We start from the raw sequence: 24,642 nt of genomic DNA, 5'->3' as shown, positions 1-24,642 counted from the left end.
TAACCAAACCAGCAATCTCTTTTATGGTGCATGTCCCAAGTTGTGAATCTCTATTTAAATATGTGTTTATTGGATTATTTCTTTTCTTTCTCTATATATGGACTGCAAGCTCCCTAAGACACCATATGTCTATTCTGAGTTCCAGACTCAGCATTTTTGACTGTATATTACAAGGGTTTTCATTTAAACACTCAGCATATATTGAACATGAAACCCTAAGAGATTGGTGCAGTGACCTTTGCTGCTCTCAGCACAGGAGTTTTGACCTGCTACATTTCCAACCTGGGCCGGTTCACCCTTCCTTTGGCAACCTGGTGGTGCATGGTTCCCAGGAGGCCACCATATTGATGTCCAGCCTAGTGTGGACCCTTGATCTGCATAGCGTACTGCAATCCAGGACTTCTGGGCTCAAGTGATCCTCCCACCTCAGCCTCCCGAGTAGGGACTACCTACAGGAGCACACCATCATGTCAGGCCTTTGTTGCTCTCATGCTAATAAAGGGAGTGTTGGATTCACCATCCAGAATGTGGAGTGACTTAGGCACAAGCCAGGAGACACCAGGCTGATGACACAAGTGCTCTTAGAGATATTTTGAGCAACCGGTCTCTCCCTTTAATAATTTACCTTTAAAAAATTAAAATATAGTGGAATTACTTCCTTGCCTCAAAAGACAGCATACTCCAGAATTTAATGCTCTCTCTGGGGGAGGGAATAATGTTTTCTTTCCTGCTTACCTTCCTCTGACTTGTGTGTAATTAAGAACGTGAGAGATAGTTCATGTATTCTATTGATTAGCCTAGGCATGCTACTAAAACCTGGACCCAAGTATTTGCTTTTAGTGAATTCTTCAATTTTTTAAAAAGCCTCAAGTACAACTCTTAAATACTTTGTTCTAGAACCTCCACTTCCACATATATACTCCAGGGCTTTGGTTGTCAAGCTGACTAGAAAATAGACATGTTTTTCTTTTTTGCAAGTAACTACAGTAACAAGGAAGTATATTTGATGGAGTAATTACCATCCATTCGTCAAAGTGGCAACTTTGGAAGAGCTATTAAAAGTTAAATTCTGCCTTAGAGAAATTTTTACCAGTAATTGTTTTTTTATGATGCCTTTATTATGATATCCAAAGTGCATATGGCCTGGTTTGTGTCTCTCCACCCAGGACCCTTGGAAACTTGTAGGTCTTTATTTCTTTACTCAGTTTTTTGACATTTTAGAATAATAGTGCGCTGTAATGAGTCTTTTTTCTGTCATTGTTAAGGGCATCTGGTACTTCTGTCCCATTCTTCTTCAGTTTGGGAATATTTTATTATAACTCCTTAATTTATTGTTTTTTCCCTTCCTTTTTTTCTTTTTTGGTCTTTTGTTAGTTGAATATTGCAATTACTGGATTGATCCTCTAATTTACTTATCTTTCTCTTCACAAAACTTTGGCTCTTAACCTAATGTGTGCTAGTTGTCTAACCTCCCTGGGGCTTCATAGGTTCATCTATAATATGTAGGTACTGATAGGACACTGTTACAAGGATCAAATAAAATGTTAAATGCACTGTGTTAACTTGTCATCACTGTGACAAAATACCTGAGGTTAAACAGTTTATGAAGAGGAAAGGCTTATTTTGGCTCACAGCATCAGCACATGATTGGTTGGCTTATAATGGTACAGTTCATGATGGTGGAAACACATGGCAGAGGAAACTGCTTACTTTGGGGCAGCTGGGCAGGAAAGAGAAAGAAAGAAGAGGGGTATTCACAACCTAAACTATAGTATATGTACATTCACAAATAAATAAGAAATGTTTAGAATGGTACCTGAGCTATTGTTAATATTATTTACATTTTTTGCTTTACTGCTACAAACATTCTACTCTGAATCTTTGTACTTGTAGTCTGCTTTTAAAGTTTTAAATCAACTCCACCGTCCAAATTTTGCTTCCAGTTTTGAAATAAATTAAATTTTTACTTTTCAAAAGTTATTTCTTGTTCTCTAATTGTTCCTTTTGTAAAACAGCATCCTATTTTAATGAGCACAATATTTTATTTCTTCTAAGGGTGTTAATGATAGTTTTCTTTATAAGTTTTTCTTCTACTTCCTGATTGTTTCTAGTTATACCAATACTCTTTTACTTTTGTTTGATTTCTGACCTTCATGTTCAAGGCTTTCCTCAAATTCAGAGACTTGCAATCTCTTCATGTACAAAAATGGAACTTTATCCTCTGGAGCAGGAAGGGGCCATGTGCAAGAATGAATGGGTGCACACCTCCTCAACAGGTGGACTGCCCCATGGATGTCTAGACAAGGAGCATGCTATTTAGTTGGGGACCCATAGATTTCAGTGCCACTTGATCTTCTGCTGCGGCCCTTGCTTTCAGTGGAGAAGAATCCTCCAGTTTTTGGCTGGCTGGTGGGGCCAGGTGTGTCTGCATCTGGGATTGGGAGGGCTGAGCTGCAGTCGGGCTGACCTCAGGGTTCTGCACACAGATGACCACTCAATTCCTCTGCTCTGTCTCACTTTGCCTAGCCCAAAGTCCCTGCGGGTCCTGGACTGTTGAAATCATCTTCTCTTCATAGTATAAGCAGCGTGGCCACATTATAGATGAGGCTGGATTATAACAGGATTCTTTCCAAGTACATCTTTGGACAGGCTTGAATTAAGTCTGTAACACGCAGATTCCACAGTCTCTTGGGGGTCTGGTGACATGCCATGTGGAGCTGAGTGCCTAAGGACTAGCAGAGAGTGGATATAGCTGAGGACAATGCAGGTGTGATGAAGTTAGGGCCAACAAATAGTGCTTAAATCTTTGGAGAGCTGTGCTTGGAGGGCAATTCCGTAATTGAATTGTGGGCTAGTAATGTTCTGGTGGAATAAAGAATAGAACAGTAAGATTTGGGATGAAGCTCACATAAGTTTAGAGAAGAAAGGTTTGTTAACCCAGAGACAGAAAAACTGGGAGTTTTCATTATATCCACAAGTTTGCCAATCAGTAAATCAACAGGAATTTGTTGAATTGTGATTTTCGCTTGGTGATGTTACTTCCCGACCCTGGCTACACAATAAAATCACCAAGCCCCACCACAGGCCAATTAAATCAGAGCCCCTAGTTGTGAGGCATAAGCGTAAATATTTTTAAGTACTTCCAAAGTCCTTTTGATATCCAACTAGGATTGAGACTCGTTAGAATGGAGTATCTATGGAAGAAAGTCAGATATAAAATAGGATTTCTATCTTTTGAAGTTGCTCCATTGGTGCTTAACATTATCAAAATTTAAATGATAATATAAGGTGTTTATAAATGCCAAATAAGTAGTTTATAAAAAATAATGTAGATGAGGTTAGAATGGGAAGATATTTTTGTACTTAGGATAGACTATAAACTGAGTGCCAGTTATGTGTCTGGCCCAGAAATAATGTTCTAAAGGGGATACAGAGAGAATAATACACAGTTCATATTCTGAAGAAACTTCTGTTTTAGGTGGAGGAAAACAAGAGTAACAAGCTGGAAGAATAGATGAAATTATGTTTGGAAATGTAAGATCAGAGGAGTTTGTAGAGGAATTCTTAGGTATATTGGGTAAAAATTTCTAGATTCAAATACAATTTGAGTTTTACCTTAAAGAACTGCGGAGAATTAATTTGGTAATTTTAAAAGTGAACAATAAGTTTGTGCTATGTTCCAGGCACAGTGCTAGGTATCAAATAGATTATCTCATTTAACTCTCATGGTATCCCTATGAGATAAGTGTTATTATTATCTCTGTTTTTGCAGGTGAATATGCTTAGTAGGCTTATGGAGGTTAGAGAAGTTTATCAAGGGTCACACAGGTATTATGTGATGGAGTTAAACTCACAAGTAGGCCTGGGCTTGTCACCACCTGTAAGATGAGGGTGAGCGCAGGAAAGAGGCCACAGCGACAGTGTATTGCTTACATGCTGAGTAAGTGGCAGGTTTGATTGGAAATGTTGGAACCAAGTTCAATTTGTCAAGGGTTTTGACAGATACTTCATGGAATTAATTTTTAATTTAAATTTAAATTTTACTGTCTTGTGGACATGGGGGAGTCCTTGAAGGTTTTTGAGACAGGGCAGAGATGGAAAGTGTTTTCTGGAAAAATCATAAAATAAAACCTAGAGACATGGAGAGCAGTGAAAAGGATGCCTCAGTAGACAGGCGCAAAGGTAGAGGGGCCCAAGCAGAGTGGGTGAGGGTGAAATGGGAAAGGACAGAAAACGCTGCTGGGCCCTTTGGAGCAGAATGACTTCTTTGAGTCCGAGGTTGAAAGGTGTGTGCGAATGGGCAGCAGCATCAGTTTGAACTTCCTTATGTTACAGTAAGGAAGGGCAGTTTTTGACTTCAGAATATATAATCTTCAAAGACTTTTAGAAAAGGCCAACGATGATTTTTATGAAATTGTTTAAGTTCTATCCAAATTAGTTTTAGAACTTACAAGAACTGTATGACCTGTGATTCAGTTCAGTCCTGGATAGAATTTTGTTTTCTGTGACTTATCTGAACAGCTCTGAGATAAAGGAATTATGTAAATTAACTGTGATCTTTGATTCTAACCTCAGACTCTGGCAATACTTTTTAGCATGCCAATAAAGTGATTTCTTGCTTCCTTGCTTCCTTGCTTTCTTTTCCTTTGTGTTCATTATAGCTATTAGGCTGAGTGTAGATCTTCCCTTAACAACTTGTGGCCTTTCTCTGGCAAATGACATATTCTCTGATTCTTGGATAAGAAACTTCCACACATCCTTTCCCTAGGCTTCCGTATTGCTGTATTTATACACCTGAGCTGTGTCTTTAAATCATATGTCACCATGGTATGCAAATGACAGCAAAGGGGGAGAGGCAGGGAGTGAATCAGAGTCTGTTTATAGCTTTGTTGTGATTGTAGTCATGTGTCAGCTCAGGAAAGACCCTGGGCCTTGATTACTAGTGTGAAAGGTATGTGGAGATACTACCTGAGCTAAGTGTGAGAAATTCAAATACATTCTTAGTAATGATTTTCATAAGGGCTAGAGAGTTTAGGCCAAAAATAATTAAACTGAACAATAGCACTGTCAACAGCACTCCCAAATAATGAGATAGCAATTAATGGATGAATGGGCTCACTGTTCGTTCTGGCTCTAGGCATGAAGGATTTCCTGGTGAGTAGTGCAGTATTGCTCATTTGTATCTTATTTAATACTGTTATTTACAATTTATTTAATTTTCAATTTTTTATTTAACCTCAAATCTTTTAATTGAAAAATTAGATGATTCTCCCATTAGAAACCTTATAAGCAAGAGTGGTTTAGGTCTTTCGGAACATCCTTTGTTCAATCCATATGATAGGCCCCCTAATTAGTTCCTTTCTTTTCTTTCTTTCTCTTTCTTTCTCTCCTTTCTTTCTTTCTTTCTTTCTTTCTTTCTTTCTCTCTTGATACTAGGGATTGAATCTGGAGCTTTTGTGCTGAGCTACACCCACAGCCTTTTTCATTTTTATTTTGAGACAGGGTCTCACTGGGTTGCTTAGTTGTTCAGGCTGGGCTTGAACTTGTGATCTTCCTGCCTAAGCTATTCTGAGTGCTGGAATTACAGGCTGACACCACCACACCTGGCTTAATTAGGCTGTTAATAAATGGTTTGATGTGTGATTGGTGATAATGATTAGTTTTAAGTATGCTGGATTGCCCAATAAGACAGATTGTCATGTTTTCTCTGACTTTGGCATGTGGGTTCAGCCTAGCCATTTGTTTGCTCACAGGTCCTTTACCTTCTTTAGTCTAAAAGCTCAGAAAACGCTTTCACGTTACTTTTCCAGCAAAGGTTTCGGGATGTCATTGGACATATTCCGTGTGAACCATCCCAGCAATAAGCTAGCTTTCCTATACCTCTCTGGAGATTTCATATAAGCAATAATGGCTGTTTTGCTCAGTCCATTGCTTGTTGTGTATCTATGAAATGCATTTCTCATTACTTTCAGCATCTTCCCCTTCTCCCTAGGAAGAATCAGGAGCTTGTATACCATTTCCAAGATCACAAAGCATTGGCTTCTGGAAACGTAGGTTCTTTGTAGGCCTGAATTGTTCAAAAAGTTGTATACTGAGGAATAAACATATCCTTTAAAGTACATGATATACTTAGATAAGACATTTATCAAGACTTGGTTTACATCTATGTTGTTGCAAATGATAGGATTTCATTAATTTTTTTTCTTTTGGTTTTGGGGATTAAAGGTATTCCCTTGGGTGTGCTAGACAAACGCTGTACTACTGTGACATCTTCCTAGTCCCTCATTCTTTTCTCTAGCTGGATAGCATTCCATTGTATATATGTACTACATGTCCATATTTATTCATCAGCTGATGAGCACTTAGGTTGTTTCTGTTTCTTGGCTACTGTGAATAGTGCCACCCTGAACATGGGAGTAAAGATGTCTTTGTCTTTTTATTTTCAGTACAGGGTATTGAACCCAGAGCCTTACACATGCTAGGCAAGTACTCTACCACTGAGCTACATCCCCAGGCCTGTTTATTTTAAGTTTCCCAGCCTGACCTCAAACTTGTGATCCTCCTGCCTTAGCCTCCCTAGTAGCTGGGATCACAAGCGTGTACCACCACACTCAAATGCAGATGTCTCTCTGACATACTGATTTCATTTCTTTCAGATATATGTAGAATATTAAAAAGTTAATCAGGTAAAAGTTGAGAATAGAATAGTGATTACTAGAGGCTGGGGGAGTAGCAGGGAGGGGGAGGGATGGAGAGAGATTGATAAATGGATACTAAACCATAGACAGGAGTAAGACATTCTGGTGTGGAGTTGCACAATAGGGTGACTGTAATTAGTAGAAGTGTACCATATATTTCACAAAGCTAGAAGAAAGGATTTTGAATGTTCTCACCATAAAGAAATGATAAGTGTTTGAGGAGACAGATATGTTTAGCATGGTTTGAGCATTGCACAATAGAAACATGTATTGAAACTTCAGGTACTCCCCCACAAATACAGACAATTTTATGATTAGTTGAAAATAAATTTTTTAAAAAGACTTGGTTCATAAACATCTCTCCTTTCCCCCACTTTTTCTTTGTGTCCCTTATCCTGAAGAAAAAGCTACAACATGCCATGTTGTCTTCTTGGAAGCCACAGATGACCCTAGATGTTTTTGAAGTAAATTGGAGGTTTAAGTTAACACCAATTCCCCCATATCTTCCAAATGATGCTATTTCCTGTGAGGTGACCTGGGCTTTTATTTCCCTTCTTCGGCTTTTCATAGTCCATGCCCAGAAAAACTCATCTAATTTCGGGAATGGGAATTTCTTTAGAAATCTCCTGTCCCATGTTTTATCTTTGTTTTAGGAAGGATTAGCTTGGATGGGCTGGCTGTTTTCCGTGTGGGCATTGGTACTGCATCCAGTCTGTAGGAGAACTTATGGCCAGGGACTGGTATCTAGTGTTAAATTGAAATGTATGCCCTCCATCTTCACTCTGATAGTTGAGATCTCCCATTTTATCTTGCAATGTTTGGGAATTAGGCTGGCATCTGATTCCAGGTTGTTTTTCCAGGGGTGATGCTCACTGGTTGTTGTGGAGAGAGTAGGGTGTGGCTAGGGGTGGGGGTGGGAATGTTGGCTAAGAAAGACTAGCATATATTCAAGGTTGAGAAGTAGGAGGGACACATGATTGGGTTTGGAGAAGTTTGGCAAGACACCCTCTTCCTACAGAAACTTTCTCAGAAATTTCTCAGGAGAAATGACTTGGCTCGGTGGTTTGGCCAAGATGCCCAAGGAATTTGAAACTAAGGACTGACTAGCTCCTCACTAGGTGTATTAGGAATCATGGAGTCCATCAGTAACACTTGGAGTTGATATGTAGGGGCCAATCATTTCCATTTTGATCTCTGACCAGCCTGATGCTCTGATCAGTAAGTGAATAGGCTAAGAGTTTGACAACACTAGCTTATATTTAATCACTACCATAGAAAGGTGACAATTGAGCCTGGCTTTAACTTCACTATAGGCTTAAAAATGTAAAAGACTGACTTGTTTTTCCTCTCCTCTGTTGTTTTCTACTGAAATTTTGGTTTGGCATGGTTTGGTTGCTACTCCAGGCTATTTTGGGGAACTTTTAGAGTGTCCCAGGAGTACATCTATCCCATATGTCTATGTCCTTAGTCTTTTGCTGAGGTGCAGGATAATACTGTAACATGGACAAAAACCAATGGCTGAGGGACACAGCTCTGTCCCAACTCCCTCTTTTTTGCCCAGGGCAAGGAGAACACATCTCTGGAGGGAGTCTCCTCTCCTGCTGTCAGCTGTTCGGTGAGAGAGGGACAGCAGGATCTGTTGTGAAAGGCTGGTGGGCAGCTGGACGCAGCACCTGTGGGCCTGGTCCCCTAGAAAACAGCCATGGCTCAAGTCAAGGCGTACATGCCAGCAAGGCAAAAATACATGGTAAATTCTTTTCTTTTGGGACCTATGAATTGTTTTCATCAAAAACTCTTATACCACACATGAATGGCAGAAAAGAATACACCTCGCAGTTATTGGAGGGATGTGGGTCTGTTGCAGAAACAGACCAAATCTATACTGCAGTTATTCTTCATGTGAGAATTGAGTTCTCTGTTACTAGCAAGAAAGGAGATTCAGTATTCTGGGAAGGATTGTGCTCATCTACAAATCACCTATCAGATAATAACAATAGTCTATATCGGTGTTGCCCTTTTCAGTTTATAGTAGTGCCTCGAAAGTTAAATATGTCAATCATAACATTGACATTTTAATAATATTGCATTTTAGTTAATTAATTCTCATCAGTACATGTTTGTAGTACATAATGTTTACATTCCTTGTGGGGAATTGGTATATGTACATAACAAATCTTCATTCCTTTTGTTATACCCTTTCTCTCCCCTGCCCCTTCCAAACTTGTTCTGATAGCCATTTACCCAGTAAATAGAAGAGATCCTTAAATTTTAAATTTTGAAAATGTATACTTTGAAATAATCTGGGTAAATTTTTCTTACCTTATTTTTTTCTCTTGGGAGAATGATGGTTTTTGACCCTACAATCCTGAGGTCAATATAATGAAGAAAGGAGATACGTATATATGAATAATGGTTGTAAATTTTATAAAAATACCTTTTCTGATTCTCACATGGACAGTGGGATTAAAGGCTTATGGAAAATGAGAAAACACCTGAGCAGTCAGCTGCAAATCTGAGTTCACTGCCCTGTGTGTATCTTGGCTCAGTTCTTTGGACGCAGTAATGGGCTTACTATTTCTGTGTTAGGTGGATTTCAGAATGTCATGTTGTTTCAACCCAAGCTGGTCCTCAGGAAACAGAGCTATTTGCCCTCTTCATACCTGACTGACACCAAGTGCTGTCTTTCTCCCAGGCAAATTAGAGCCTAAATAGGGCCTCTTCTATCTTTTAGAAATCTGTGAACACTACTTGTTTTCCTGTAGGGTGGAATACATGGAACTTTTTTGTGTATGTATTTCTGGAAAGTTTCTAAATCAAAACGTATTGTTTCCTATTGTGAAAAAATTATAAACTATGAAGAATGAAAATGCCTCCTTTGCTTCTTTCTTTTGGGTATAGGGTTCCATGGCCTGAAAATGACAGTGGTCTTGAGATAAGTATTAACTATTTTTATGCAATTAAGCTGACACTGAGTTCAGTTCATTAGCACACCCTGGAAGAAGTTGGAGGTTTTAACAGTGTCTGAGTGTATACTGTCCAGAACACGAAAGTGTCAGATATGAAAGCCCCTATTGTTTTACCATTTTGTAAGATGCATGATATTAAAGGAGGAGGGCCAGGAATCAAAGAGTTCAAGTCCCAGATGCATGTGCTATCATTTTGAGGAGTCAAAGAGATAGGTATGGGAATGCTTTGTAAGATTTCCTTTCCCTGCTCAGCTACATCTATTGCTGTGAGATCAAGGGTGGCATTTAAGAGATATGAGATGGATTTAATGGCTTTGGAGAGCTTGACTCTTCTTTAGTCCTTTATCACAGGGTGTGTTATTATTGTCATTATTTTTAGTGAACAAATCAGTGCCAGTGTTGTGGGCCATCGGGTTATCATGTGATCAAAGGTTTACCCTTTCTTCCCTCTTCTCTTCCTAAATACATACTAACCCAGTTCAGGAGAAATTTCCAAGCAGAAGTTTTTTGGATTGGCTGGAATTGTATCAGGTTATTGGCTATGAATCTCTGCCATACCTAAACTTCCCCCAAATAGATCACACAAAGTAGAAAAATAAGTGCCTATGTCTAAACAGTATCTGACATTTGGTGTCTGTCCCTTGCCTAGAAAGGCTATACAACAATGTGAACAGAATATTTGTCCTCTCCTGGAGGAGTGAGCTCTGGTCCCAGGTTAGACAATGACTTTCTTTGTGACTTTGTTTCACATCCTCTGCCCCATCCATCAAAGGCTGGGTTAGAAAAAACAATGTCTGTGTTCTGTTTTCAGTCATGAGTAATAAATCACAGAGCCTCCAAGTCTTAATTGTGCAAGGTAGAAATTATGCAGATATAATCATTTGCCTTTAGTAGTTAATCTGGATCACCTGTAGGGGCATCAGATAAGTAGTTTATTACCCCACTTCCTGTGAACTAAGGAGATTTAGTAAAGCTGGAGGAGTTTGTATACATGTTTTAATGTTCTTGTTCTTTACATGCTTGTTTAATTCATCTAGTATTTTGTTCAGTTGACATCCAAGAATGGATAGAAAAAAGTATGAGGCAAAGACTTCAAATTGAATTGGGAAATATAAAAGAGGTACATTGTTTTTAGTACGGTATTATTTAGAATCATTACATTTGGGTACCAAAAAAGGACCTTAAATATAATTTAATTCTCTCATTTATGGAAGAGAAAGGAAACCTTATTGTGGACTGAAGGTTGAACAAGCTTAACAGAGTTGTTGAGGGTACAGTTGGTTCTCAACAGACAGTATTTGAGCCTAGTGTGGTGGCTCGTGCCTATAATCCCAGCACTCTGGGTGGCTGACACAGGAGGACCACATGTTTGAGCCCAGAAACTTACTGACTTAGGGAGAGTCTGTCGAGAGAGAGGGAAGAGAGAGAGAGAGAGAGAGAGAGAATAAGAAAAGAAAAGAACCTTTTGCTGTAGAGAGCAATGGTTCTTTGGTCCTGGTTTGCTGGCTGGATACCATGGTCTGCATAGTTGACATTCATTGTGTTGTAAAATCTTACTGCTGTTATCTCTTAATATATGCTACATACCTTCAAGAACAAGACTTGAACATGAGTGAATATGAGTGAATACTGATATCTGATATGTAGTTTTTCATAAGTGGGCATACACTGGCTGCCACTTAATCTTATCAGCTTGAATAATAGGGAAAAGGAGAACTCTTTCATTCTATCCAACAATATCCTTCCATCAAACACAGAGTTTCTCTTTCCTCCTCATTTCATCAGGGTAGATTTCTCCAATATTTGAGACTTTTTGTAACAGTACTGTGTGTCCGGACCATAGCAGCTTCATAACATTTAAGGGTACACTTTTATCATGAAATAATGAGAAACCAGGAAGAAGAGATTTAATCATAGAAATAACATGACTGAATGGAATCAAAACATCACAATGGAAATACCCTTGTGAAGCCAATCATCACAGCAGCATGAGACATTCAAATCATTGACTCTCCTTCTGGAGCCTTGCTGGACAACAGTTTTGCTCTGATCTAATGTGTTTCAGAGTCCTTTCCACTTTTCCTCCCTCCATAGAACCAATTTCAACATTAGAAGTTCTTTAAGCATTCTTCAGTAAGGCATACATGCTCTTTCCTCTATTTTTTCTACTTCTGTGGTTCTTGTTTTGATATTTTGGAGCTAATTTATATGGTTTTGTGTCAGCATATCTTAAACTTTTATTTGTTCCTTACTTATTGTTCACTGTCTTAGATTGACATATCAGCCGACCTTGTCATTCAAAACTCAGTTAAATACTTCTCTTCCAGGAGAATTCTGACTGGTTATATTTGGTTGGATTCTCCTGCTGAATATACATACTCTCTAGAACATCACAAACTACTCTTTTAATCGTCTGTCATATGCCCAGACCATACACTGGGCAAGGACCCAGTCTGGCTCATGTATTGTTTTATCCCCAATCTTGGCATAATATCAACACTTGGAATTCCATAATTTGTTGAATTGGATTGAATTTTATTCTCCTTTATTCCACTTTGTTTCTAATTATTTGCAATTTAGGCAAACCATAGAGATATCTAAGTCAGGAAACAGAAGGAAGCCAGCTTGGATTTCTAAAATTACATTCTACCATAGGATATTCTGAGTTTTACCCTGAAGTGGTCTCTTGAAGTACTCAGGAGGGGCCATGTCCAGAAAAGTTATACCTGGGGCTTTTTCTGGAAACTTTGTCCTGTGTTCTAATGTTATGCTTTTCCAGCCTGCCTGGTGGAGATTTCCTAAACCCTGAACATAGGTCTGAAAGTGTCAGAGAAGGAGAGAACATTTTAGAGTTTATATCAAAAAATCATTAATGAATAACCTTCTTGAAAGTTTATCATTCTTGAAATTCTTTTTGGCTCTTGTCATTGACTCTGTTTCCTGTTGGTGCTCCTGCTCTAGAGGCAGTAACACCTTTCTCTCTTATGGGTTCTATTTCCTTTTGCAACTCTATTGATGAAGATGTATCCTAAAGTCCAATCTTTTATAATCTATCTATCTTTCTTTCTTTCTTTCTTTCTTTCTCTTTCTTCCCCCCCCCTTCCTTCCTCCCTTCCTTTCCTTTTTTTTCTACTTCTCCCCCTACCCCCATCTTTCTTTCTTTTTTCAGTACTGGGAAGTGAACTTAGGGCCTTCACACTGAGCTACATTCTCAGCCCTTTTTTAAAAAATTCTGACACAGGGTCTCGTTAAGTTGGTAAATTACCCAGGCTGGGCTCAAACTTGCAACCCTTCTGCTCAGCCTCCCAAAGTGCTGGGATTTCAGGTGTGGGCCACTGCTCCAGGCTTGATCTTTTCTTTTTGAGAGGTGAGTCTTGCTTTTAACCTTTCAACTCTATTGTATCAATGGATTGTGTCAAATCTATATATCCATTTGTTTTGGGGAGCACGAGTTTGTGACTGTCCCTGAGATTTAGATATCTGATTATCACCTCAAACTGCAAACCTCAATTTTTCTCCCCAAACATTTTCACATGGAAGACTTCAGATTGGCCATTGGTTGGTTCTTCAAGTCTAGCAGTCGCCACTAGAGCACTGAGTCTTCCAAGTCCTTCTGTGTGCCTGCCCTTTTCCCCACCGAAATCAGGTGAGTTCCCAGACCCTATTGGGTTTTCCTTGATAGTACTTTGGGAATCCATTCCTTCCATCCCCACTCATAACTCAGTTTCTTCTTGCTAGACACCCTATTGTCCCAAATCCAGCTACTTGTCCTAAATTCCCACAGTTCCTGTGCTGCTCAGCATTTCCCACATGCTTCATTGTTTTCTTATTTACCTTTTAGTTTAATGTCTCATTTTCTCAGATAATTAGCTTCTTGAGGGCAAAGATCAGGAATTGCTTCGTGTCCTGTTTCTACCAGTTGGGACAGAGCTGAATAACTTTTTAGTCCACTTCTCTCGTGATGGTGACAGTGAAACAGAGGGTTCCTTCTGATAAACTTTTGCAGATTCTACCCCCTATTGAACACCAGAACCCTGGTTCATTCCATACAGGCATGAAGCGGAAAGAGGGCTTAGGTTAACACATGAAAGCAGAGTTATGACTTCTTAGTGAATAGACATTTGCAAAACATGAAACTTTTGGGCCTGCTAAATTGGATGTTTGAAAAAATTAGTGTCTCTTTTGAAGGAGCTCTTTATTGACTTTCATATTTATTTTCCAATGTTATAATCCAACAAGTTTGTAGAGAAGTGTTATTATTGCCCTTTACAGAGGTAAAAACAGAAGCTTTAAAGTATGATTTGACCAAAACTACAGGGGCCAACGGTGTCAGAACCATGTCTTCTGCCTTAATCTTCTGATTCCAGGTACAATCTGTTCATTTGAGGCATGGGGAGAAGCATTAGGAAGATACACTTTTGATTTTGTCTAATCCTAACAATGTTTGCAATTTGGTGAGAAACAGATGGTAAACAAATTAACTTGTAACTCATGGTTTGAATTCAGTAAGGGTGGATAAGGACACAAACAAAAAGTGTGCGTGCACAAAGGTAGGGAGGGATTAATTCTGTCTTTGTAATAAACAGCAGCTGCTCGGGGCAGCTTTCGACAGTGAGGGCTTGGGGGTGTGGATGAAATCAGGTGAGGGTGTGTACAGGCAACAGAACGGCTAGGAAGAGAAAGACCTAGGCATTTCCAATGTGTTCCTTGGCTGATGGAGCTGAGGAGTGGAGGGGGCTCAGGGTAGATGAGAGTGTGAGGTGGCATAATGTGGTAGACATCATGGGAACATCCAGAAGTCTATCTTCCTGGCTAGCTGCACTGATCTCAGCTCCCAGCGGAGCCCAGTAGTTTGTAGGCATCAACAGTTCTGATGACATTGCAAGTTGAATGTGATAAGACTCAGCTTGTCTCTGCAACATAAAGAATCTGTGAAGATGATGCAATCAGCCTGCAGCTTTGCTCTGGTGTCCTCTGCTTATTTTCCAGGCTTTCTTCCTTTTTGCTAACTTCCCCAATGTTTCTTCCCCATTCCATCAATCTGCCCTTTATTTTTAAACCCATCAAAAGCTTTTTAAATTTGTTCACTTGTTTGTTTTTTCAGGGTAGATGGTTATTCTGGAGTCTACATCACGGCAACCTCATGGACTTTGGAATAAATTTATTCCATGTGTCTAATTTATTTACTCTTAAGTCATCAAAATGTACCCTCCCTAAATGAGGTAGTTAGTGGCTAATAAGACACTTTGTTAGCCTTTCAGTTGTCTTCTAAAAACATTTTCTCTTTTCTTTAGCTGCACAAAACCATGACTTGCCAAGAGTGTATGTATTTCATTCAGTCTAATGGAAGTGGAAAGTTAGTGTTATCAGAATTTAAAAGGAGACTCAGAGCCTCTTTGTATTTCCTTCTTGCCTGTGGTTACATTGAACTTGCATGTCCAGTTCCTGCTTACTGTCTGGTCAGCCTTTTCTCAGCTTACTCTCAGCATAAGATGGGGCAAAGTAATGTTAACCACCCCTAATTGACTTTGGTTTTGTGCAGTATCTCCTCCCAAGCCCCAACTTCCTTGGCTGTTATTAACTTTCACAAAGGCTATGCCTGTAGGACTCTGAGGCTATTCTGTGATCGTGTGTGTGTGTGTGTGTGTGTTGCTGGGGATTGAACCCAGGGGGTCTTGCATGCTAAGCAGGCACTCTACCACTGAGTTACACCTCCAACTCTGTTATTATTATCATCTGAAGTTTGGCAGTTTTAGGAGGTTGTCCAGCCACATTAGCCTTCACCCTGATTTTTCTTAGCTCTCTTGTTGCTGCAAGAATAGAGACTTCTGATGAACAAAGAGAAGCAGATTCTGGTCTGCTGATCTTGTTTGCATGTGAGGGAGCAGAGGATAAGGAGATCCACAGGCAGTTCAAAAGCAGGTCTTGGTGGTTTTCTTGATAAGAAAATTAATCCTTTTTAATCACAGAGCATCGAGTAACTAAGTGAAGGAAGGAAAATAAAAGGAAGTGAAAGCAAATAAATGCCCACTGGGCACTTCACATACTTTAATGCATTTGATCCTCACAATAATATAGAAGAGAGAAATACTATTGGTTTGACTTTACAGATGAGGGCATTGAACTAAGCAAGTTTTGGTGACCTGCTCAAGGTCACTTTGAGAATCAGTGGTAAAGGTCCTGTTCTTCCTAGTACTCAGGATTAGCAGCCTGCTGCAGAGATGGAAGCCTAAGGAATGATTTGGTATAGCTAACTATATAGTTTTTTCCCTAGGAAACAGCTATCACTACCCTGCTGAGTCTTTTCAGGCTCTCTGAATACCTCTGTATCTATGTCTGTGTGTTGCTTATATTCCTCTAAAGCTTTCTGCACAGATACAGGTCACATGTTCCCAAAATGTAAATCAGTCAAGCAGGCAGTTGAGAGATTCTTATCCACTTAGACCTTTGGCTCCTGCTGGTGTCAATTGAACATGTGGGTGTGCAGAGTCATTGTGGGGACTGGTGTGTTGGAGAAGCAGGAGAGAAGCCCACAGGAGGTATGTAGGAGCACTTGGGGTCTCTGCTCTGAGATTCAAGTTCAGCCATCGCTCAGGGTGAGGGGCTGGCTTCTGTCACAAAGGAGGACTTGTACTGAGGAGATATGCTGGGATGATGTGTGCCCAAGCACATCCACATGGCTGAGCTTACATACAGTTTGCAGAATCTGAAAATACAGTCATCCTTTGGTAGCCACAGGATTGGATCCAGGACACCTTCCCCTGTGGTTACCAAAATGTGTGCATGCTCAAGACCTTCATATAAAATGGCATCTTTGCATAGAACCTACACACATCCTCCCAGATACTTTAAATCATCTCTAAATTACTTATATTACCTAATACAAGGAAATTCTAGGTCAAGGGGAAAATGAAGGAGAAAAGTCTATACAGATGCAATTAAAAAAAATTTCCAATTCAATGTTGATTAAATTTACACTTATGATTGTACTCTGGTTAGCCCACCAAATGTCCCACATCTCTCCAAATTCTCCGGATGTTCTTCAGCATCAGTCACCCCTTAAGGTACTTGGGTTTTTAATCTAAAACCAGATTCTCAAAAAGGCCAAACACTTGGGAGGAAAGTATTTCTGGGTACATGGTATACACAGTTATAAGATATTCATCCTATAGGAAAACATTGGTTAAGGGGATTGGCTGAAAAAAACAACATTAAAAAATTCTCTCAATGTGGTCATGTTTACACTTCTTTTGTCAACTCAAAATGTGTTTGTTTGAACAGTGTCTCTGGTTTATTATAGTCATCACTCCCTCTCAAGTTGCAGATAATGTGGTTGGATTTCACAAGTATATGTAAATGATCCAGAGTAGCAGGGCAGCTGTCTTCAGTCAATATTGTCACATAGTGATAATTTCCAGGAATTAAGCATTAATTTGTCATTTTCCCCTACTTCTAAAACTAAATTTGTTGTTTTAGGCAAAATATAGATATGTGGCTGGACTATCTCAGGACTTTGGTGGGAATATGAAATGTTGGTTATACAAAGTGCTTTGTGAAATTAAAGCTCCCGGCCAAAGCTACTTCGTTAAAAATCAGGTCATATATTAAAACAATAAAAGACAGCAAACAGCTGTCTAAAGTATATTTTGTCTCACTTTTCTGTGCCCATGGGTTTGCCTTTCCGGAGATTCTGCTTTGCTGCACATTCATATCCTACTGAGTCTTGTTTCCAGCCATGCTCCTTCCTTCTGAACATTGGAAACACATATTGGATACCAAGCACCCTGACCCTGCCTCCTGCAGTTGTATCTGTTTACAGTGGTGGGCCTCCTAAAGCCCTGGAGCTTTCTCAGCATCACAATGGCTTTTTGTGCCCCTGACCTCAGGAAGGTGCTCTCAGTGGGGCAAAGTGAAAATTTGTCAATGAATTTGCACTAGAACCTTGGGTTAAGATCCTTAAAACCACAGTACAGACTTTGGTGATTCAGATATGGCCTTAAATCACCATAATTCATCAGAAGTTTCATTTTTTTAAAAAAGAAAGTTTCCATTAGGTTTAATCTTATGGAACTAAATTATATGAATCTTCAAAAGCCATTTCTAAATAACCAGCAGTTGCTTTTTTACCTACCAGAGAACAGGGTGACTAAAAGAATGATCTTACCCTAGATTAATCTATAAAGTTACTGTAACTTACCAAGTTTTTCATGGGATTTGCTTTTTTAAAAAACCTAACAACTTTTTTTTTTGGTATTGGAAATCAAACTCAGGACCTTATGCTTGTGAGGCAGGTTGCAACACCACTGAGCTAAATCTCCAGCCCAAAGCCTAATAATTTTATTCCAAAGTTCACCTGGAAAAGTCCCTGAATGACAGTAGCCAAGAAAATTTTATGAAAAGAATAAAGAAGGTGGACTTGTTCTATCAGGTAACAAAACTCCCTAAAGAACTCCCAGTAATTAGAGTGGATTGATCTCTTAATAGGACCACATAGTAGTTCAGTAAAACAGAGTCCAGAAGCCCACCATGTATATATAATGTAACCAGCTACCTCTAGGCCCCACCCAACCCCATGTATGTACAGAATTATATTAAACATAGTAGGAATTTGTGAGTAGAAGCCATAGGCATGAAGATCTTTAGATTTTCAAGTATATCCCCTACAGTGTTTTCCAGAAATCCTCTCTAAACAGCCTTCGCTTTCCCCAAAGTTGCAGACTGAAGACAGCATCCAATATGTCCCCCACTCCCTCCTCTTGGCTTCCTGGCTCTCCCTTCCTCTTCTTCCACATTGTGCTCCCTCTCCTGTCACCTCTGTAGAGGGCTGCCCTGGGGAAGAAAAGTTCTTTCTTCACTTTGGCTTCTTTTCTAGAGAGCAAGAGACTCTCAGAATCCTAACGATGAAAATCGCCCAGCAACTCCCAGAATTCTGATAAACAAAAATTTTCAACTTCATTTCTTTGAGAATTCCCTGTATGTTAAACCTGGCTTTCCAAGTCACTGGACTAGTCTATCCACTTGGGAAAAATAGTGTGATACTTGTATTTTCTAAAACAAACATTTTTGTAACTATATATCTCAGCAGATTAACATACATAATTACTAGATTTGGAACATAAAATTTATCTGTTAAGATCTGGGTGAAATCGATGAAGGGAGTCTTCTACTCTGTATGTTTCTGAATGTTTTGAATTTCTTTTATAAAATTTTGTGTTATTTTGGTAATAAAACAAAATAGTTAAAGTACTTCTTGAGGGTTGGGGATATAGCTCAGTGGTAGAGTACTTGCCTATAGCATAAGCAAGGCCCTGGATTCCATCACTAGCACTATTGAAAACAAACAGAAGGCAAACCTATATACAAAGCTATAGCATCTGAGAATAGAGATATTTAGAAATAAAAGTCTCCTAAAAAACTTCAACTGTCTTTTTCCATTTCTTTTAAAATTTCTGTTAATTTATATTAAGTAAAAATTACTATTTTAATGTGTGGATAGGAGTTTTGATGAATGTGGAAAGTCGTATAAGCACTAACATAATTAAGACAAGAACAGTCTCAGCACCCTTCCTATTCCCTTATGCTACCCCATTGCCATCAAACAATCTTCCACCCTCCATCTTTGGGGTTATGTTCTCCATTCCTGGTTATACCTTTTCCAGAATGTCATAGAATCAATGGTTCCATTTTCTGCCTCACAAACGCAAGGTCCTGAGTTCAATGCCTGGTACCAAAAAAAAAAAAAAACCACAATGAAACTTTTCCAGAATGTCATAGAAATGGAACCATAGGCCTTTGAATCTAGCTTCTTTCACTTAGCATAATGCCCCTGAGATTTATCCATGATATTGTGTGTTATCAATAGTTTTATTCCTTTTTGTTTCTAAGTAGTATTTCATTGCATATGTACAGTGTAGTTTGTTTATCCATCTCCAGTTGAGGGACATTTAGATTATTTCTAGTTTTTGGTAATTATTAATAATGCTGCTATGAATGTTTGCACACAAGTTTTTATGTTTTCACATGGCTCAATACCTAGGAGTTGCTTTTGCTCAGTCATGTGGCATTGGCTTGTGTATCTTTGTAAGGAACTCCCAACTGTTTCCAATGAGGCCATATCATTTTGCACTCCTACCAGCAGTGCATGGGAGTTCCAGTTGCTTTCCAACCTCATCAACACTTGATAGTGTCAGTTTATAAAAAAATTTAGTCCATTCTAGCAGATGTATAGTGGTATTTCATTGTGATTTTATTTTTCATTTCCCTAATAACTAATCATTTTAAGCATCTCTGCATGTATTTATTGGCATCCATATATCTTTTTTGGTGAAGTATCTTTTCAAAAATTTTGCTCATTTTTATAGGGTTATTTTTAATTTTTAATTTTTCTATGAAAAAATAAAAATTTCATAAGAAAATGAGACAAATAATAGTTAACATACAGTATATCATAATCTTACAAGAAGCTACTCAGAGTACAAGACATAGACAAAAAGGCCCTCTTTTACAAAGAAGAAACAGATAATAGCACAAAACTTTCTTTTCAATGAATTGAGAGAAACTAGTAGTGTATATGAAACATGTTAGCATATATAGTAAAATACTCTTGAAACAATGGAATAGGTAATTTGGGGAAGTATTTGATCTTCTCCTTACTTCCTATTTATCTTCTGTCTCTGTCTCTGTCTCTGTCTCTCTCTGTCTCTCTCTCTCTCTCTCTGAGAAACCATGCAATATTTAAGCTTGTGGGTCTGATTTATTTCATTTAACATTAGGTTCTCAAGTAGCATCCATTTGCCTATGGATGCCTCAAGCTTATATTTCTTTATGGTACAGTAGTACTTTATTGTGTATAAATAATGAGGTTATTGTTTAATTGTCCAACTTTAAGTGTTCTTTGTATATCCTAGATACAAATTATTTATCAGTTGTGATATTTGCAAATATTTTTCCCCAGTGTGTAGCTTTTTAAAATTTTCTCAATAGTATCAACAGCAGGGCAAAAGATGGTTAATTTTGGTTTTTTTTTTTTTTTTTGGTACTAGAGATCGAACTCAGGTCCTTGTGCAGCAGGCGACAAAACCACTGAGCTAAATTCCCGCACCAAGATGGTTAATTTTGATGAAGATCAATTATTTGCCTTTTTTTTCTTGTATGCATTTTGCTTTTGGTGTCATAGCTAAGATTTTCTGCCTACCTCAAAGTCACAAGATTTTCTCCTACGTTTCCTTCTAAAAGTTTTATAGATTTTTGTTTAGATTATACCCTCATTCATTTTGAGTGAATTTTAAAAATAATTTATGAAGTATATACCTATGGATGTCCAATTGTTCGAGCACCAGTTGTAGAAATGACTATCATTCCTTTATATCAAAGTGTTTATTTTAAAAGAAAAATATGATTCTGCTTAGTAACAGAATTCAAACATCTTCTAACATAAAGGGAAGAAATCCCTGAGATCATTTGATTCAGAAGTGATTAAGAGAGTCCTAAAGTTCCTTTTGCTCAAGAGAACAAGTGTCATAAACATATTAACAGTGTCATAAAACTAAATATATTTTATATTAATTTCTGGGATTTCTGGGTTGCTTTCTTTGCTCAGCTTGTGTGTGTGTGTGCGTGTGCGTGCATGTGTGTGTGTGTGTGACATTGGGTATCACAACTAAGGTTGCTCTATCACTGAATTACATCCCCAGGCCCTTTTAATTTTTTTGAGATAAGGTCTTGCTGAACTGCCCACGCATGACTAGACTTGGGATCCTCCTGCCTCAGCCTCCCAGAATGCTGGGCTCACAGGCATGTGTCACTGCATCTGGCTCTTTGCTCAGCTCTTTAGAAGTTTTAACCATTCAGAGGTCCAAGGATCAAGAAATGATTATTGTTTTATGACATATATATATACACATATATGTACATATGACATATATAATATATATATTAAAATTTTAGAATGAGAATGAAATATAAAGCTCATTTAACATGTTTCTTTTAAAAATATTATAAAAATGACACATTTGTGTAACAGAATATAAATAATAAAGAGGAACCATCTGAGCATAGAGATAGCAGGGGACACTGGTGTTCCCACTACTCTGTCCTCTCCTTCTTGGTCTCCACAACTGGCTTCCCTTCCTCCTCATGACCCAGACGTTGGTGTGCCCAGGGCTCAGTGCTCAGATCTCAGTGCTTTCTTCCACTCCCTCCCCAGATGATATCATGCAATCTGAAGGCTGCTCCATGCGTCCAGTTCTTCCTTCCCTGAACTCCAGCCGGCTTTGTCCAGCTGCCTCTTCAACGCTTCCAAGTTGGCAAATAGCAACTTGCCTGACATGATGATCTTGGTTTTCCCACTTAGTCTTGTCTAATCTTTCCCATCTTAGGAAAGTGTGCCGCCATTCCTCCAGTTGATAACCCTGCAAACCTGGTGACTCTCCCTCTCCTTCAGACCTGATATTCATTCCTTTAATGAGATCTTTCAACCCGAACTGTTAAAATCCCTTGCATGTGACCACCTCCCACTGCTGCAGCTGCCACCTCTGGTCTGGACATGGCCTTATGTCTTCACTCTGTTCTTGTTCTCCACACCCATCCTGCACACTGATCTACACACAGTAGCCATAGGATCATTAAAGACATAAACCACATCTTGTCATTCTCCAGCACAGATCTCACCAGTGACTTAAAAAAAAAAAATCACAATCTTAATCAGATCCACATTATTTGTCCTGAGCCATAAGACCCTGCATGACCTGGCTCCAGCAGATCTCTCCAAATTTTTCTATCCTGTGACTTCTGCCCTTGCTTATTTTTGCTGTTTGCTGTTGTTTGAACTCAAGCTCACTGACCCTGGTTTTCACTGGGGATCTCAAGGCTCTTGTGTGCCAGAAGACACTTACCTTCCAGGTGCTTCCCTTTCCACAGAGGTCTCCCTGACTCTTCCTTCAGGTACCTGCCGTCCTTGCCACCTTCACATTCTGCTGTATTTTTCTTCAGAGAATTTGCCACTACCTGGCTTTATGTTATTTGTTTGTTTGCTGTCTGCCTCCTGTGCTGAAATGGAAGCTCCATGAATGTGGAACTTCATACTACTCAGTGTTGAAACCTCACCTTCCAGAGCAGAGTTGAGGCCATAATAGAAGCTTGGTAAATATTTCTGGAAGGATTGAATACAGTCTAAGATTAATACATGCAGATCCCTTTGCTCCTATTTCCCTCCCACTCCTTGCAGAAGTTATTACTGGTAATGGTTTGGGAGCTAGCTCTCTGGACTTCCAAAAGTGAATATAAAGGCAGCCAGACAGCTTTTTAATGATAATGAAAGTTGTTTTACATCATAGCTTTTCTTTCTTAATAATATATTTTAGATATTTTCTCCTAGTACTTTATCTACCTATTCATGTATTTATTTATATGAGTTTAAATAGATAATTCTTTTTGTTTTTGAGACAGGGATTTTGTAGTTCAGGCTGCTCTTGAACTCACTATATAGCCCAGCCTGACCTCAAATTTGCAGTGATCCTCCTGCCTCAGCCTCCCAAGTTCGATCACAGGTGTGCACTACCACACCCAGCTGGATAATTATTTTTAAATGGCTACTTTATAGTCCACAGTATAGACTACCACAATTTACTTAGTCATTTTCTTGTTAATAGATATGTGCATTATGTCCACTTTTTCACAATTATAAACAAGGCTACAGTGAATATGCTTATACATAAATCTTTGTACACATGGGCAAATAGAACACTCAAACTGTAGAACTGCTTGTTAAGAACTTGCTATGTACTACTTAATTTATCTTCCTAATAGATTATACTATTTTACACTACCAGCACCGATATATTGTGTCTGTTTCTCCACATCTTTGCCAATGCAAGATTATCACTACACTTTCAAAATATTCCACGTTAGTAAAAAAAAACCTGGGGTAAAGATCAGTGGCAAAGCACTTGCCTAGCATGTGCAAGGCCCTGAGTTCAGTGCCTGGCACTGCAAAAGGCAAAAATGACCAATAACTTGAATTATAGGTAGGCATTAAAATTTTCTAGACAGATAAACTCCTGTTTCTGGATTATAAATTAGCCTGATAAAGAAAGAAACCACATTCCTTGTGAAATAAATGGAGTAAATTAAAGAAGTAAAGCAAGTTGAGATGAGAAACACTTGCCTAGGTAAGACTCTTCCAGAGTCCTGCATGCCATATCATCCCGTGAGGTGTGCTTAGAGATCTGAAACCACACGCCCAGTATCCTAATTTTCTTGCTCTAAAATATCATCCCCAGATGATTTTTTTCCTTAAAAAGAACCCACAACACAAAACCTCAAGTGTTAGAGTTGGCTGGAGAGTATTTGGAAGTTGTAGCACTTGGTGATTTATTGTTATTTAACAATTTTGTGGTTTCTCCTGGGCCTGGCTAGATGTGCACTCAAGAATAAGAGAAGTTGTCTGTTTTAATGACTAGGACTGGCCTCCAGAACAGGGAGATGGGGATGAATAAGAAGAGCAATGCCAAGTCAGAGTGGAGAGCCAGTTCACCAGCCGCAGCTGGCAGCTTTGATGATGGCAGTCAGTTCTAGGCCAGACCTAGTGTGAATATTGGTTGGCTTTTGCTTGCTTGTAGTCCATCTTCAGGGCTGCACAGAGCCCCCGAGGCCACCAGAATCTTCTCTGTTTTCATCAGCTCCCAAATCAGAGGGAGGTACTTTTGTGACATCATCAATTAGAGTTTGAATGGTTCAATTGAAATTAGCTACTCTTACTATACAGATGACAAAATTGAGGCCCAGAGAGGCAAAATGATGCCCATACATCATGATCAAGACATTTTAAACCTGCTGCTATTAAGCAGTGAAGGGAAAGAGGTCTTTTATTTAAACTTCAAAGACTTAGCTTGTTGGACAGAAAAATGCTCTTGCTTTGAAATCTGTCACGCAGATGTGGCATGTAAGGTATATACTGTATGTCCTTGTACCTCCACCTC

The 24,642-nt window shown here is 38.9% G+C and overlaps 1 protein-coding gene and 1 non-coding gene across 3 annotated transcripts in view; one reads left to right on the top strand and one right to left on the bottom strand.

The window, feature by feature from the left end:
• Barx2 (BARX homeobox 2) overlaps positions 1-24,642 on the top strand; it is an 82,340-nt gene that overhangs the window by 41,568 nt on the left and 16,130 nt on the right. The gene's annotated exons all lie outside the window — the stretch shown is intronic.
• LOC147827420 (signal recognition particle RNA) lies at positions 172-476 on the bottom strand. Its single transcript, XR_015452420.1, has one exon.

The sequence above is a fragment of the Heterocephalus glaber genome, unplaced genomic scaffold (genome assembly GCF_053883595.1).
Source record: "Heterocephalus glaber isolate CG9 unplaced genomic scaffold, H.glaber_assembly_v1.0 deba00001446, whole genome shotgun sequence".
NCBI classification, from domain to species: Eukaryota; Metazoa; Chordata; class Mammalia; order Rodentia; family Bathyergidae; genus Heterocephalus; species Heterocephalus glaber.
This window is presented reverse-complemented; position numbering and strand designations above follow the sequence as displayed.